A 15,379-nucleotide genomic window follows, 5' to 3' on the forward strand; every position below is an offset into this window, starting at 1 on the left:
TCTTGTAACAGATTCCTAATAAGACATTGAAATTTAATTGCAAGAATGTATCTTTTCCTTTCCCCTCCCTACATCTTACCAACACACTAACAGTGCTACACTATACAGTGAACTACAACTATGAAAAGCCCTGGTGTGGAGCTGCAAGGTAATGCACTGGACTGGAAAGATGGATATCATTGCTGACATCAGACAGATCTTGGCTGAAAGAAGAGAAATACCAGAAAGATGTTTACTTGTGCTTTATTGACTATGCAAAGGCTTTATATTGTGTGGATCATTACATGCTATGAAGAACATTTTGAAATATGAGAATTCCTGAACACAATTCCTGAGCACAATAGACCAAGAGACAGTTGTTTGAACAGAACAAGGGAACACTGAACAGTTTAAAATTAGGAAAGCTGTGTGCCAGTATTGTACTCTTTCACCATACTTATTCAATCTATATGGTAAACAAATAATCAGAGAAGCTGGATTATATGAAAGAAAACATGGCATCAGGATTGAAGGAAGATGCATTAATGACCTGTGAAATGCAAATGATACAACCTTACTTGCTTGATGCCAAGAGGACTTAAAATATTGTTCATGATGAGCAAAGACCACAACCTTCAATATGGGTTGCACCTCAATGTAAAGAAAACAAAAATCCTTACAACTGGACCAAAAAATAAGATCCATATAAATGGAGAAAAGATTGAAGTTGTCATTGACTTCATTTTGCTTGGATCAACCATCGACACTCATGGAAGCAGCAGTCAAGAAATCAAATGACGTATTGTATTGGACAAATCTGCTGCACAACACCTTTTTAAAGTTTTCAAAATCCAAGATATCAGTTTGAGGACTAAGGTGTGCCTGATGCAGCCTTGGTATTTTCAATAACCTCATCTGCATGTAAAATTTGGATAGCAAATAAGGAAAACTATAGAAAAATTGATACATTTGAGTTATGGTACTGGAGAAGAATATTGAAAGTACCATTGGCTGCCTAAGGAATAAATCAATCTGTATTGGAAGAAGTCCAGTCAGAATGCTCTCTGGAAGCCAGGATGGTCAGACTTTGTCTTTCGTACTTTGGACATATTGTCATGAGAAAGTAGTCACTGGAGAAGAATATCATGTTTGGCAAAGTAGAGGGTAATAGAAAAAGAGGAAGACCCCAATGAAATGGATTGGCACAGTGGCAGCATCAGTAGGCTCAAATGTAGAAAGGATTATGAGGTTGGCCCATGATCAGGCAGTGTTTTATTCTGTTGTGTCGAATCACAATGAGTCTGTACTGACTCGATGATACCTAACAACAACAACAACAGCAACAATTTCATGAGCCATTTCTTTTGACATTGGTGAGTTTTGGGAGATCTTGAAATCTCTAGCAACACCTCATGGATTGAAGAAAGGGAGGAATGGCGATGGATAACAGGTACTATGGAGTGTTATAACATGTTGGAAATGTTGAACAGTTGTGATATTTTTAACCTGCAACTCATAGGGAGCAGCCTCATGCTGATATTTATAAAATAAATTACTGTTACAGCAACTTACTTTACTTCAACTCACAGCACTTCCATGTGTTACAGAATAGAATGGATCCATTAGTCTTTATTGGTTGTAATATTATGGAAATAAATCACCAGACCTTTCTTTTGATTTTGAAAGAGTCACTAGGTGAGCTTGAAATACCAACTTTTAGGTTAGTTTTTGTTGTTAGTGTCGAGTCAGTTCCAATTCTAAGCAACTCTGTGTAAGGTTTCCAAAGAGCTCCTGGTAGGTTTGAACTGCTGATCTTGTGATTTTATTTCCTATGATGATCCTACAGCACCACACAAGGAGTCCTTTAGTTAAGTAGATGAGTGGAAATTGAAACAAGATCCCGATGAAAGCACTCCCTATGATCAAACCTACATTGTTTTGAGCAAAAATTAAATGATCATTGAATTATAATAAAAAATAAAATGAATATTCACAAGTCCATACTGACATAAATATATAATTGAATAAATAAATATGTTATACATACACAAATTTCCAGTTTGAAGGCTGTCAACTAATTTGTATAGATGCCATACCTTAAGGAAATGGTCATAACTCCCTACTCCTTAAATGTACGCTTGGTGCCTTTCTTCCAGAGTACATGATGAAAAAGGAGAGAAAAAAGAGAAAATTTACAGTAGGAAATCTTGACAAACACTACTTCAGTAATGTAATCAAATTCAACATCAGCAGTACTAACTCATAATGACAGTATATGTCCTTCATAAATATCATGAAATGACACATGACATCTTTTTCTTTTTCACAAAAAAAACTCATAATACCCATCTGATCGTGAGAGAAACATAGACAAATTCCAATATAGGGACATTCTACAAAGTGCATCCACAAAAATATAATGGTTATCAAAATAAGGAAAGTCTCAGAAATACTAAAACCCATGAGAAATCTAAGGAGACAATATGACTAAATGCTAGGTTGTACCTTGCATGGGAACAGATAAAGAATTGTTGTTAGGTGCCATCGAGTCGGTACTGACTCATAGTGACCTTATGAATAGCAGAACGAAACATTGCCCGATCCTGGGCCAACCTCACTACTGTTGCCACACTTGAATCCATTGATGCTACCACTTGGCCAAGCCATCTCATTGGAGGTCTACCTCGTTTTCTCTGACCCTCCACCTTACCAAACATGATATCCTATCCTACTGGTCCCTCCTGACAATATGTCCAGAGTATGAGAGAAGAAGTTTGGTCATCCCGACCTCCAAGGAGCATTCTGGCTATATTTCTTCCAAAACAGATTTATTGGTTCTTTTGGCAGCCCATGGCATGTTCAATATTCTCCTCCAACACCATAACTCAAGAGCATCAATTCTTGTACTGTTTTCCTTATTCACTGTCCAGCTTTCACATGCATATGAGCTTATTAAAAATACCACAGCTTGGGTCAGGCACACCTTAGTCCTCAAGCTGACATCTTTGCTCTTCAACACTTTAAAAAGGTTTTGTACAGCAGATTTTCCTAATGCAATACATTGTTTGATTTCTTGACTGCTACTTCTATGAATGTTGATAGTTGATCCAAGAAGAATGAAGTCCTTGACAACTTTACTATGTAAAAAATAAAGACAACTATATATGGTCTCACTGATGGTGACAAATATACCATTTGAATGTAGCAGGAAGCAACACAAGGAGATGGAAAAAATGCATAGAGTACCAAAAATATTTGGTCAATGTCCAATCATTTTGAGATATAACATCTGAACACCAAGCAATGCTATGAAAGGAAGAAGTCCAACCTGCACTGAAGGCACGAGTGAAAAACAAATTTCAAGAAGTTCATGGGATACAAATGGAAATGTTTCATCAAGCTAACGCAGTGCTGTAAGTACTCACTCATCTATGCCAAGAAATTTGAATGACAGCTATCTGGCTAGCCCACTGGAAAAGATCCGTGTTTATGCTCTTTCCAGAGAAAGATGACCCCACAGAATGCGGAATCACTGAACAATATCAGTGACATAAAATTCAAGTAAATTTTTTCTGATGATAACTCCAAAAATTATTGCAGTTATACAATGACAGGGGCTACCAGAAATTCAAGCCAGATACACAAGAAAAATTGGAACAAGAGATATCAGTGCTGACATCATATGGATCTCGGTTGAAAACACAGAATATCAGGAAGATATATATTTGTTTTTGTTGCCTATGTAAAGGCATTCAACTGTGTGGATCATAATAACACTATGCAAAGCATTGTGAAGAATGGGAACACTTATTTACATGCATGAGAAATTGGCACATAGACCAGTGAGCAGTTGTGCATACAGAACAAGGGAATACTGAGTGGCTTAAAATGAGGATTAAAAGTGTGTGTCAGGATTATATTCTTTCCCCATATTTTTTCAATCTGTATGCTAAACAATTAACAAGAGAAGATAGACTTATTAACAACCTGCGGTAAGCAAATAACACAACCTTGCTTGCTATAAGGAAAGAAAACTTGAAGAAGTATGTCTTGATGAAGATCAAGAGTACAGTCTTCAGTATGGATTTAATCTCCTTGAGAAGAAAACAAAAATCTTCACAACTGAACCAATAATTATCTCATGATAAACATAAAAATTTGAAATTGTCAAAGACATCAGTTTGCTTGGATCAAAAACCAATGTTCATGGAAGCAACAATCTAGAAATCAAGTGATTAAGCAAATCAATTGCCAAAAAATCTCTTCAAAGTATTAAAGAACAAAAATGTCATTCTGAGAATCAAGTGCACCTGACCCAAGCCATGGTGTTTCAATTGCCTTGTATGTATATGAAAGCTAGATAATGAATAAGGAAGGTAACAGAAAAATGGATGCATTTGCCTTGCATTGTTGGCTAAGAATATTAAAAGTACCCTGGAAGAACAAACAAAACTATTTTGGAAGTAGTGCATTCAAGGAGTTCCTTTGAAGCAAGGATGGTGAGAATTTGTCTTTTGTACTTTGTACTTGTTCTCTAGAAGGACCAGTGCCTGGAGAAGGACAGAATGCTTGGCATAATAGAGGATCAATAAAAAAAGGAAGACCCCTAAATAGATGGATTGACAAAATGGCATCAATAATGGGCTTAAACAACAACAATTTGAGGGTTGCACAAGGTTAATCTTTCATTCTGTTGTGCGTAGGGTCACTGTGAGTCGGAACCAACTCCATGGCATCTAACAACACTGCAACTATAAGGGAAACTGGCATGGAGTCATTGGGAAACTTCTATATTCAAAGTCCTCACTAAATACAAAAAGTTTATATAATTTCCATGCGAGAAAGATGAGGTTTCTGCTCCAGTAAAGATTTATAGCCTCAGAAACCTTGCACAGGGTTGCTATGAGTCAGAACCAACTCCACAGCACATAACAACAACAACAAAATAGTTTTAAAATAAATACAGGAATAAGAAAAATAAATACAATTGGTAGTAAATTATACATGAGCATTTGTAAGCAGAAAATACATGCTTGAAGGCCCTGGAAGGACTCTGGGTTTATATATGACTCTAGGTTTACTAATGACAAATGCAACATAAAAATTAATTATGTGCAAATAATAACTTTTCTTACTCATGAAAAACTAAACAACATTCTCTCAAGGTGCAATATGTTCTTTTTTATTACATATTTGAATTATTTTCCAGGAAGCAACAACCTTTAGACTTTATTTAACAAACCTCTGACTTTTTGAAACTGTGTCTCAATCAATCCATAAAACATGTAATAACTCAAGTATAAACCATGGCATATATTTCTATCATGTTTTCTACTTCATGCATGCATATTTTCTTCATATCTGTATCTTCGGTGCCTAGTAAAATTAAAAATCTGCAATAGATCCTTATGAACATTTACTGAATAAATATATAGCTGGATGATTGAAGAGTGATCCAGAAGGCTGCTCTTTACATTTTTTATTCCTGATTCTCCAGAGTATTCAATTTACATCTTTATTTCACTGCCTTGCCATCCCTTTCTGTATGCTTCCAGATGGAATCATTTTTGCAATAACTTGAAATCTAGGCCAGCGGTCAGTTCTCTTTAAATAAATAGTCTACCTACAAATTCCAACCACTGTTTTTTTTTTTTTTTTTATGATGAATCTAACATACAACTAATCAGATATAATTTTTGCATTTCTATGATATGTTAATTTAAATGCAAGTTTGTAGTGAAACTGAAAGAGCTTGGATTAAGAAAAAAAATCTATATTCACATTTTAAAAGTGAAGATAGAATTTTCAAATGCATAGAGGCAAATTTGCTCTGTAGAACTCTTTCCAAGTGTTGAATATGGTAAACTCCATAAGATAAAATCAGAATAATTTAGCTTATTCCTAATGCTGACAGCAATGAATTACATATAAAAGTTTCTCAAAATCATGGCAATTTTAATGAATTGATTCCTAGGCTGTAGATTACCAAGGTTCTTCATTTATATACATAGATTGATAATTTAAAAATAATGTTTGTTTTATTTAAAACTATAAGTGTAAACATAAAAATAATAAAAAATAGCAGAGTTCCTTTCCATATATGCCATGTAGAATAATCATTATAAAATTTATTGAGTTTTTATACATCTCTAAACTTACAACCTGAATATCAACCAATCTCTCAGATGACAAAGAAATCAAATAAGCAAAATTATTTTATTAATTCAATAAAGATTCTATCAAAATAGTAGCTATTTGTTGTGACTGAGGGAAAGGAATCTTAAATGTCCAATTTCAAATTTATAGTAAAAGTTCAATCTCCAATTTTTAATGATATTTAATACTGATTCAATAAGTCAACAAATATAAATGTGTATTCCCAGATTTGACACAGTATATATTTTTAAACAGCTGTTTTTAAACAAGTTTTGTAATTTTTGATTCTGTATGTTCTCCATATGTGAAGCACTGGACTTTGAATCACAAGTTCTCTGTTTCCAGTCAGCCATTATACTTGAAAGAGGAGGCATTCAGCTTCCCAAATTTAAAGCGTCAGAAACCCTACATAGGGTCTCTACGAATCAGAATGGGATTGACAGCACGTAACAATGACAACAACAAATGTTCTAAAAAATACTGAAAAGCTATATTTGATTAATTGTATAAAAAGTCAAAGAAAATAATTAGGTCCAAAATATTGCCTTTAATTTTTTAGTTTGTTCCATAAAGCTTAGTAGTATGCTACATATTCCTTCTACTATCCGAGAAAGATGAGGCTTTCTACTCCCGTAAAGATTTACACCCTCGGAAACCCTGTACAGGGTCGCTATGGGTCGGAACCGACTCGATGGCACTTAACAACAACAACAACAACAATCCTCCTTTAAGGAGCTCTGGTCGCGTAGTGGTTACGAATCGGGCTGCGAACAGCAAGGTCAGCAGTTCGAAACTACCAACTGTTCAGTGGAAGAAAGATGAGGCTCTCTGCTCTCGTAAAGATTTACAGCCTCAGAAACCCTGTACAGGGTCGCTATGAGTCGGAACCGACTCCATGGTACATAACAACAACAACATTACTATCTGTTTGTAAGATTTTGGCATTCCAAATATGCTTTTAAAAAATAAAAAAAAAATGTTTTGCTTTAATTTATTGTTGATGAATTCAATTTATTGCTAACCAGAGGTAGCCTTGAAGCTGTAAGTCTACCTGTTCTTAGATATTGCTGTCTGGGCAAGCAGCCACTATAATTCTAATATTCCAAAATGAAGACAGACAGAAGTATTGACTACCTTTCCACAGCCACAAAGAATTCTATGCAGAGTGCCATCCACTAATGTTGAAAAGTAATTCCTTTTTCCCTCACATATCTTCGGTACAATATTTTTAATTTTATGGCTTTTCAGTATTAAGAATATATTGAATTAAGCTATTTTATCTGTCAAGTTTAAGTATGATACTTATGGGAAACATACAAAGTAAACATTTCTCAGGAAAAGAGATTTTTGTATATAATAACAGAATAGACTCATCAAATACTAAGCCATATAGAAACAAATATCATTTAAATTCATGTAGATAGTAATTTTTCCATTGGAGATTTTATAAGTATGCAAAATGGTTAGATGCAAGAATTAGAAGAGTAAACAAGATAACTAAAGCTGTTCTTATATTATTCTTCCAATATTGTCCTTTCTAATATGAATAGAACCAGGCATTATTCATCAAACTTTATAAATATTAATTCAGTAAATATCTACACTTATTGTTCAGACATGTGCATAACTACTATGGACATTTTGCACATGAGAAACTGAGCATAGACTAACTGGCCTGATGTCAAATTTTTAGTTATTGACAGAGTGGAGTATCAAACTAAGGTAGTTCTGTTCTAGATACTATGCTAAATCATCTACACTGACATGCTTGTGATAGCTTCTTAGAGGTGATACAACAAAATAAGACAAGGAGAGCCTTTAAAGCAGATAAATTTGTTGTCTCATTGTCTTGGAGATTTGTAGTTTAGTGCCTTTGAATAAATTCTGACTCATAGCAATCATGTTTAGGGTTTCCAAGGAGTGGCTGGTGTGTTTTACAATTAGTAGTCCAGTGCTTATCCTACAGCAGCATTATACCAGGACTCCATTTTGAAGACTCGAAGACCAAATTCAAGTCGCTGAACATGGGTATGCTCTCTCTCCATCAACTAGAGTAAGATCCTTGTCTCCTTCAAGTTATATAGCCATAGGAGTATCTTGGCATTCCATGGCTCATATGATCTCCCCCTCCAGTTTGTATGTCTCTGAGTATTCTGTTCTTTTTATAAGATATTACTCAGAAGGAGACAGAATTATGGTCCTGGTGTGATATTAAGGATAATCATAATCACTGGACATTATCCATTAGGTTGGCATTCAAACCCATCAGCCACTCCTTAGAAATGCTATACAGAGTCACTATGAGTTGGAAACAACTTGATGACACCTAAAAACACCAAAGATTTCAGTATGAGCTCATTAACATAAAGAAGATAAATTAAATATCCTATTTCAAAACTGGATTATAACCCATGTACGGGGATTAAGACTTCAATGTATTTTTTTATGGGACATAACTTAATCCACAATGCTATACCATTTTACACACAATATTCAGTTACTTTTCATATGCCAAATACGTTCATTCCCATCTCAGAATCCTTACAAGTTTAAACTCATTGCAGCATTTAATTCTTAGTCTAAACTTTGATCTTCAGAATCATTTTACCAGATATGAGTGAAACACTGGGTATAGTCCATCCTGGGATAAAAATTATGTGTATCTGTGAACCTGTGAAACCTAGAATACAAGCTATCACTTTCAAAAGAAAGTGGTGAAACAGACAGAGGTAGACACTCCCATTCCAAAAGGCTTAATTTTAGGGAAAAGAGGGCCATGTTTACAAGCAAGCTAGGAAGACAATAGAGCAAATTCCATAAGATTTCAAGGCTTAAATACATTTAAAAAAAAAAAAAAAAAAAATCTTTTGTTCACCATACACATCAGGAAAATGGCTATGCCCTATGTACATTGAGTGTGGACCTGACCCTCCAAATACTTGGTATAGGCACATCAGCCAAGGCATTAGATCCCGGTTGTTATTTTTGAGTGCTGTCAAGTTTGTTCAACTCATAGCAACCCTGCATAGGGTTTTTAACAAACTGATGCAGTACTGGAGACACTCACACATCTATGCCAAGAAATAGGGAAAACAGCTACCAGGCAACTTATTTAAAGAAATCCATATCTGTGCCCATTCCAAAGAGGAGTGATCCAAAGGAATGTGGAAAGCATAAGACAATATCACTAATATTGCATGCAAACTATCAGAGGTTCAAGCATGGTCCAGACAAGTACGTGGGAAGAGGGATATAATTGTTGATGTCAGATGAATGTAGGCTGAAAGCAGATAATATCAGAAGGATGTTTACCTGTGATTTATAAACTATCAAAAGCTTTCAGTTGTTTGGATCATGACAAGCTATGGACAACATTGCAGAGAATGAGTATTCCAGGGTAGTTAATTGAGCTCATGTTGAATCTGTACCTAGACCAAAAGACAGTTGTTCCATCAGAACAAGGGAACACTGAATGGTTTAAAATTAGGAGTGATGTGTCCCAAGTTTGTATTCTTTTACCATGCTTATTTAATCTATATGTTGAGCAAATAATTTGAAAAGATGGATTTTATGAAGAAAAACCTGGCATCAAGATTGAAGGAACACTCATTAACAACCTGTGATATTCAGATGATACAACCTTGTTTACTAGACGCAAGGAGGATTTAAAATACCTACTAATGAAGATCAAAGACCACAGTATTCACTATGGGTTGCACCTAGATATAAAGAAGGCAATTATCATCACAACTGGACCAATAAATAGCATCAATATTCATAGAAGCAACAGTCAAGAAATTAAATGACTGCATTAGGCAAATCTGCTACTCAAGACATATTTAAAGTGTTCAAGAGCAAAGAAAGATGTCAGGTTGAGGGTTAACCTGTGCCTGATGCAAGTCTTAATATTTTCAATACCCTCATATGTTTGTGGAGTTGTTTTCATTTTCTTCAGCTTCAGTTTGAATTTGCATATGAGCAATTGATTGTCTGTTCCACAATCTGCCCCGACCTTGTTTTGATTTTGTTTGCTTTAACATGGCTTTAAGTTTTAATGTTTATTTCCCTAAAACAGCTTAGCCTGCACTCTACTTGGATACATTTTACAAGCTATTTTTCTGCTGCTTTTAGTTATAAACTTTAACCATGTTTCTGATGACAAGGAATGGTGCAAAAATATTCTAGTTAAACAAAGAGCTATGATCACAATATAATTTTTATCCATTCTACTGTGTTTCCGAATTACCAGTTGATTTTTAAACACAAAGTAGATATAGATGCTAATGGTGGCTAATCTGGTATGTTTCTTATAACAAACTGTTGTTCATGCAACATTTGTGCTCAGAGGGGAAGGCACAGGATTTCCTACAATGAGCCACCTTATAAAGAGTTCTTTTTGTACAAATTAATTTTGTCACATTAATTTAGTGTGCATAACCTCAAAACTGAGGCATTATTCCAATTTATAAAAACCACTTGCATAAAAACTTATGCAAGTTTTAAAAATACAAAGTTTCCTCCCTAAAGTGGCTCAAAATAGATTGTTCATGGCTGCCTACATCTAAGATAAAAAGAGTCTTAAACAATTGAACAGATTAGGCATATTATTAAAGGTGTTTAAACCATTACTTGATTTTTGCATCTACTCAAACCTCTTCATCAGTCTTTATTCAGCAATACATATGCACCAAATTCCATTTTAGAAGTTTCCATATCATTTTCATTGAAAACAACTAACATTTAAACACAGCACTGTATTCTACCACAACTGAAACTTTTTCTTCTTCTTCTTTACAGGACTCAACAAAATCTAAAACTGGACTATGCTGTAGATTTATCTCTTGCAAAGATCTTTTATGTTATTTCTGAAAATGAACAAGATGGATTTTAAAGTACGTTTTACTGGTTTATACTATTATGGCAACTTGTGTATTGCAACAGATTATTTTGAGGAAAATTTATGATTTTTTTCCTTGCAAAAATCTGTACAAATTTGTTTTGATGATATGGAAAGTTTTTCATAGCATCAAACATTCATCTGGTGCAAATGCACAGGGAAACCTTCTTGAAAAGTTTTCTGACTTGAGAATCAAATAAAAAACCATATGCAGTGGTGGTAGCTGTATGACGTGGAGTCCGTTCCAATTCATAGAGACCCTGTGCAGGGTTTCTGTAAAATTTTTTACAGGAGCAGAACACCTCATCTTTCTCCTGAACAGCAGCTGGTAGTTTTGATCTGCTGACCTTGAGGTTCACAGCCCGATTCATAAACACTGCGCTACCAGAGCTCCTTATATATAGGTAAAGTAAATGAAAGGCTTCAAAAAAAGAAAAGAGGGTGGGTGGGTGGATGTGTGGGGTGGACAGGATGGGAGTAGGAGGTGGAAAAAAGGAATAGGAGATATAGAAGACACAGGCTACAGTGTAAACCGATGTCTGCTGCTAAACTGGTCTTTGTTTTTATGCCCAGTGTACATTAACAGTTTGATGATTTGCTAGGTTTATCAGCCCCCTGAAGGCAAATCAAGCTTGCATGTGTTCACATACAGCACCACATCCACACTCTCGTACACTGTCACTCCAGGTCTAGGAGACTGCTTCAAGAGTGAAGAGCCCTAGATTTGAAAGTTGATGAACCTGGCTCTCCATCAGCAAGCCAAACATTCAATCAACACCGTCCATTCACACATTGCTTCAGAGCAAGGTCTGGGCTCATTTTCCTTTGAATTATATGGCCATCCTATTTTCTTTTATGTTTATAAGGTTTAAAGATGACAGTACTGCACTTTCCCCTCAACTGATATAGAATAAGTCATTGTTCCTTCTCAGGCACTGAAGATCTGTGACCTGTAGCCCTTTGTACCTTTAACAACCTAAATAAGCATTCATGTAAAGGTTTCATTACATTTTGCCACTCGTTCTCACTCACACCCACTCGCCATCTTGACCTAATTTGGGCATTTTCTGTTATTCCTAATGAAATCTTCACATTTTCTTTCCTGATTTAATGCAGCAGCAGATCCCATGAGCGAAGCTTGATGGACCAAACTACATATATATATACATTTCAGTGCTGCACGGAACTAACTTCCACAACATCTTTCTAAAACTGGAACCCTTCCACTGGTACATTGGCAGATGAATTGAAACCAAATGTTCCACCTTATATTGCCTCTGGAACAAGGCTAGGATCTTCATCAATATCATCTGAAGAGAAGAACTGATCAATGATCCCATAGGCCAATTTGTAGATGTCTTCATTTTCAAGATTTTGAAGTTGTTCAATTTTCTCCAGTCCTCCACATTCTTCTATAAGATTGGCTATGGTTTCTGCCTCATTTTCAGCCATTTTTAGTAAATTACTAAGCCCATGAAGTACTGCTTGCAAAACTTGTGCATCTTTTATAGTTAGCAAGTTGCAGAAAGGTGGGATAACATTTTGTTGGATAAGGTAGGCCACTTGACCTTTCTTCTACTAATCGTTAAGTTACTTATGTCCCAAACATCTTTCTGAGTGCCAAAATCTCCCTTATTTAAGAGGTGTATCATCATTGGTACGAGGTTGGCATCAATTACTACCTAAACCTGTTGCTGATTTCTAGCGGTGATGTTAGACAGAAACCACACTGCCTCTTTATTAATTTTCTCTTTGGAATGCGTCAGAAGTGCTGGCAAGTATGAAAGAGCATCACAATTCAAAACCACTTGTGTTTGCTCATCACTTCCAGTAAAAATGTTGCCTCCTGCTTGAAGTGCAGCAGTCTGAACTTTAACTTCCTGGTGGCTAGAGCAGAGGAACCAAATGAGGAACGATTCGGGCTGCTAATCTCACGGTCAGCAGTTCTAAACTGCCAGCTGTTCTATGGAAGAAAAATGAGGCTTTCTGCTCCTGTAAAGATTTACAGCCTCAGAAACCCTGTACAGGGTCGCTATGAGTCAGAACCGACTCTAAGGCACATAACAACAACAACAACTTTGTCATCTGTATCTGTTCATTACCAGCATCAGTAAGGTAAGAGAGGGCCCAGAGAGTATCTACCTATATATTTACATCCATGTGGTGAATTAAAACACAAAGGTCTGGAAGAATCTCCTGAATGGTTTCCATTGGAGGTGTTGGGTCTTTGTGGGAACATAAGTTGACCATAACCCAAGTAACATTTCTTAAGAATGTTATAGAAATAGATGGACTTATGAGGGAAAGTAAAGGTTTCATAACACCAAGACTTATGACGTAGTCTCTACACTGGGGGCCATCACCTATGATATTCCTCAATGCCCATACTGCTTGCTCACAAACATTTTGATGAGGTGAATGGAGAAGTTTTAGAAAAGGTGGCACAGCATTAGACTGAACTACTGCTTGATTTTGTTCAGAGGTTCCAGATGCAAGGTTTGTCAAAGTCCATGCAGCTTCAAACTGTAAAGACTTTCATGTCTTTCAAGACAATGGACTAAAATAGGCAATATTCCAGATTTTATTAGGTCATCAATTGGTGGATTTTGATCACTGGACAAAAGTTTCCTAGCAGCCTGAACTGCCCTTAGCTGAATCCCTTGGTTATCACTTGAAGCATTTTGAACAATAGTTTCTAGAGAGGTATTTTGTACTCTATAATCACCATCTATACCAGAGTCTTCACAGATATCTTCAAGTGGTACATTTATTCTTCTTAAGAGATGCTCATATCTTTTATTCTTCCTTAGTTCAACTACAACTTCATTTAATTGTCTTCTCATGGTCTCTGAATCGTGGCCTTTGTTCTTTAAATTCTTGAGCCTTTGTGGTCCAGTTTCTCCTTGTCCACCATGGCCGGGCCTATGGCTCTTTCCCCTTGCCGCACCCCGTGAAATCTGCCACAACGGCCTCTCAGCTCCCACACTCCCAGGAACCAGGCCACCGCCTGAGATGCTATGTCTGCTGTGCACTGCTTCCTTCCTTCTCTCACCTGCCTCTATCATGGCCTTCTCTTTCACCCCCATTCCCCCTTCCAACCCAAGCACGAACACAGCTCAGACAAAGACAACATCCCCCTGGCATTGTTTTGACTGATGAAATAGAGCTTTTCCATTGTCTCTTGCCACAGATGTAGTCAATTTGATTTCTGTATATTCCATCTGCTGAGTTCCATGTGTATAATCATCTCTTATGCTGTCTAAAGAAGATATTTGAAATAAACAAATCATTGATTTTTCAGAATCTATCATGCAATCTCCAGCATCATTTCTATCACCGAGACCACATTTTCCAACTACTGATCCTTCCTCTTTGCTCACAACCTTTGCATTGCAATCACCAGTAATGATCAATACAGCTTGGTAGCAAGTTTGATCAATTTCACATTGAAAAAGTTGGTAGAATTCTTCTATTTCATCCTCTCTGGCTTTAGTGGTTGGTGCATACATTTGAATAATAGTGGTTTTAACTGGTCTTCCCTGTTGTTGTTATTGTTGTTGTTGTTGTTTTCAAGTGCCGTCGAGTCAGTTCCGACCCAATGCGATCCTGAACAGGGTTTCTGAGGCTGTAAATCTTTACAGAAGCAGAAAGCCATATCTTTCTCCCACGGAGCAGCTGGTAGTTTCGAACTGCTGACCTTGAAGTTCACAGCCCGATTTGTAACCACTACGCTACCAGAGCTCCTTGGTCTTCCCTGTAGGTGCATGGATATTATCCTATCACAGACAGTGTTATACCTCATGACTGATCTGGATATGTTCTTTTTGACAATGAATGAAAAACCATTCCTCTTCAATTTGTCATTCCTAGCATAGTAAACCATGTGGTTGTCAGATTCATAATGACCAATACCAGTCCATTTCAGCTCACCAATACATAACATATCTATGTTTATGCATTCCATTTCATCTTTTAAAATTTTGAATTTTCCTGGAATCATACTTTGTATATTCCATGTTCCAATTATTAATGGATGTTTACAGCTGTTTCTCTTCATTTTGAGTTGTATCCCATCAGAAAATGAAGGTCCTACTGGATTTTACTCCTAAGGGCTTTACTCCTTTTGTGTCATGACAGTCAACTCCATTTGAGGAGGCAGCTCTTCTCCAGTTGCATTTTAAGTGCCTTCCAAACTTAAGGCCTCATTTTCTGGCACTGTATCTGACATTGTTTCTCTTCTATTAATAAGGAAATGACTGATATTCAACCCTTTCAAGAGGTAGCATATGGTCTAGATCCAATGATATTGAAGAAATAATTCTAAGGTGCATTAACGGAATTGGAAAA

General features: G+C 36.2%; 1 pseudogene; it reads right to left on the reverse strand.

Annotated features, from left to right (window-relative positions):
- Positions 1-12,238: 12,238 nt before the first annotated feature.
- On the reverse strand, positions 12,239-13,946 carry LOC102830565 (annotated as a pseudogene).
- Between the last annotated feature and the right edge of the window lie 1,433 nt (positions 13,947-15,379).

Source organism: Chrysochloris asiatica, unplaced genomic scaffold (assembly GCF_000296735.1).
Source record: "Chrysochloris asiatica unplaced genomic scaffold, ChrAsi1.0 scaffold00334, whole genome shotgun sequence".
NCBI lineage: Eukaryota > Metazoa > Chordata > Mammalia > Afrosoricida > Chrysochloridae > Chrysochloris > Chrysochloris asiatica.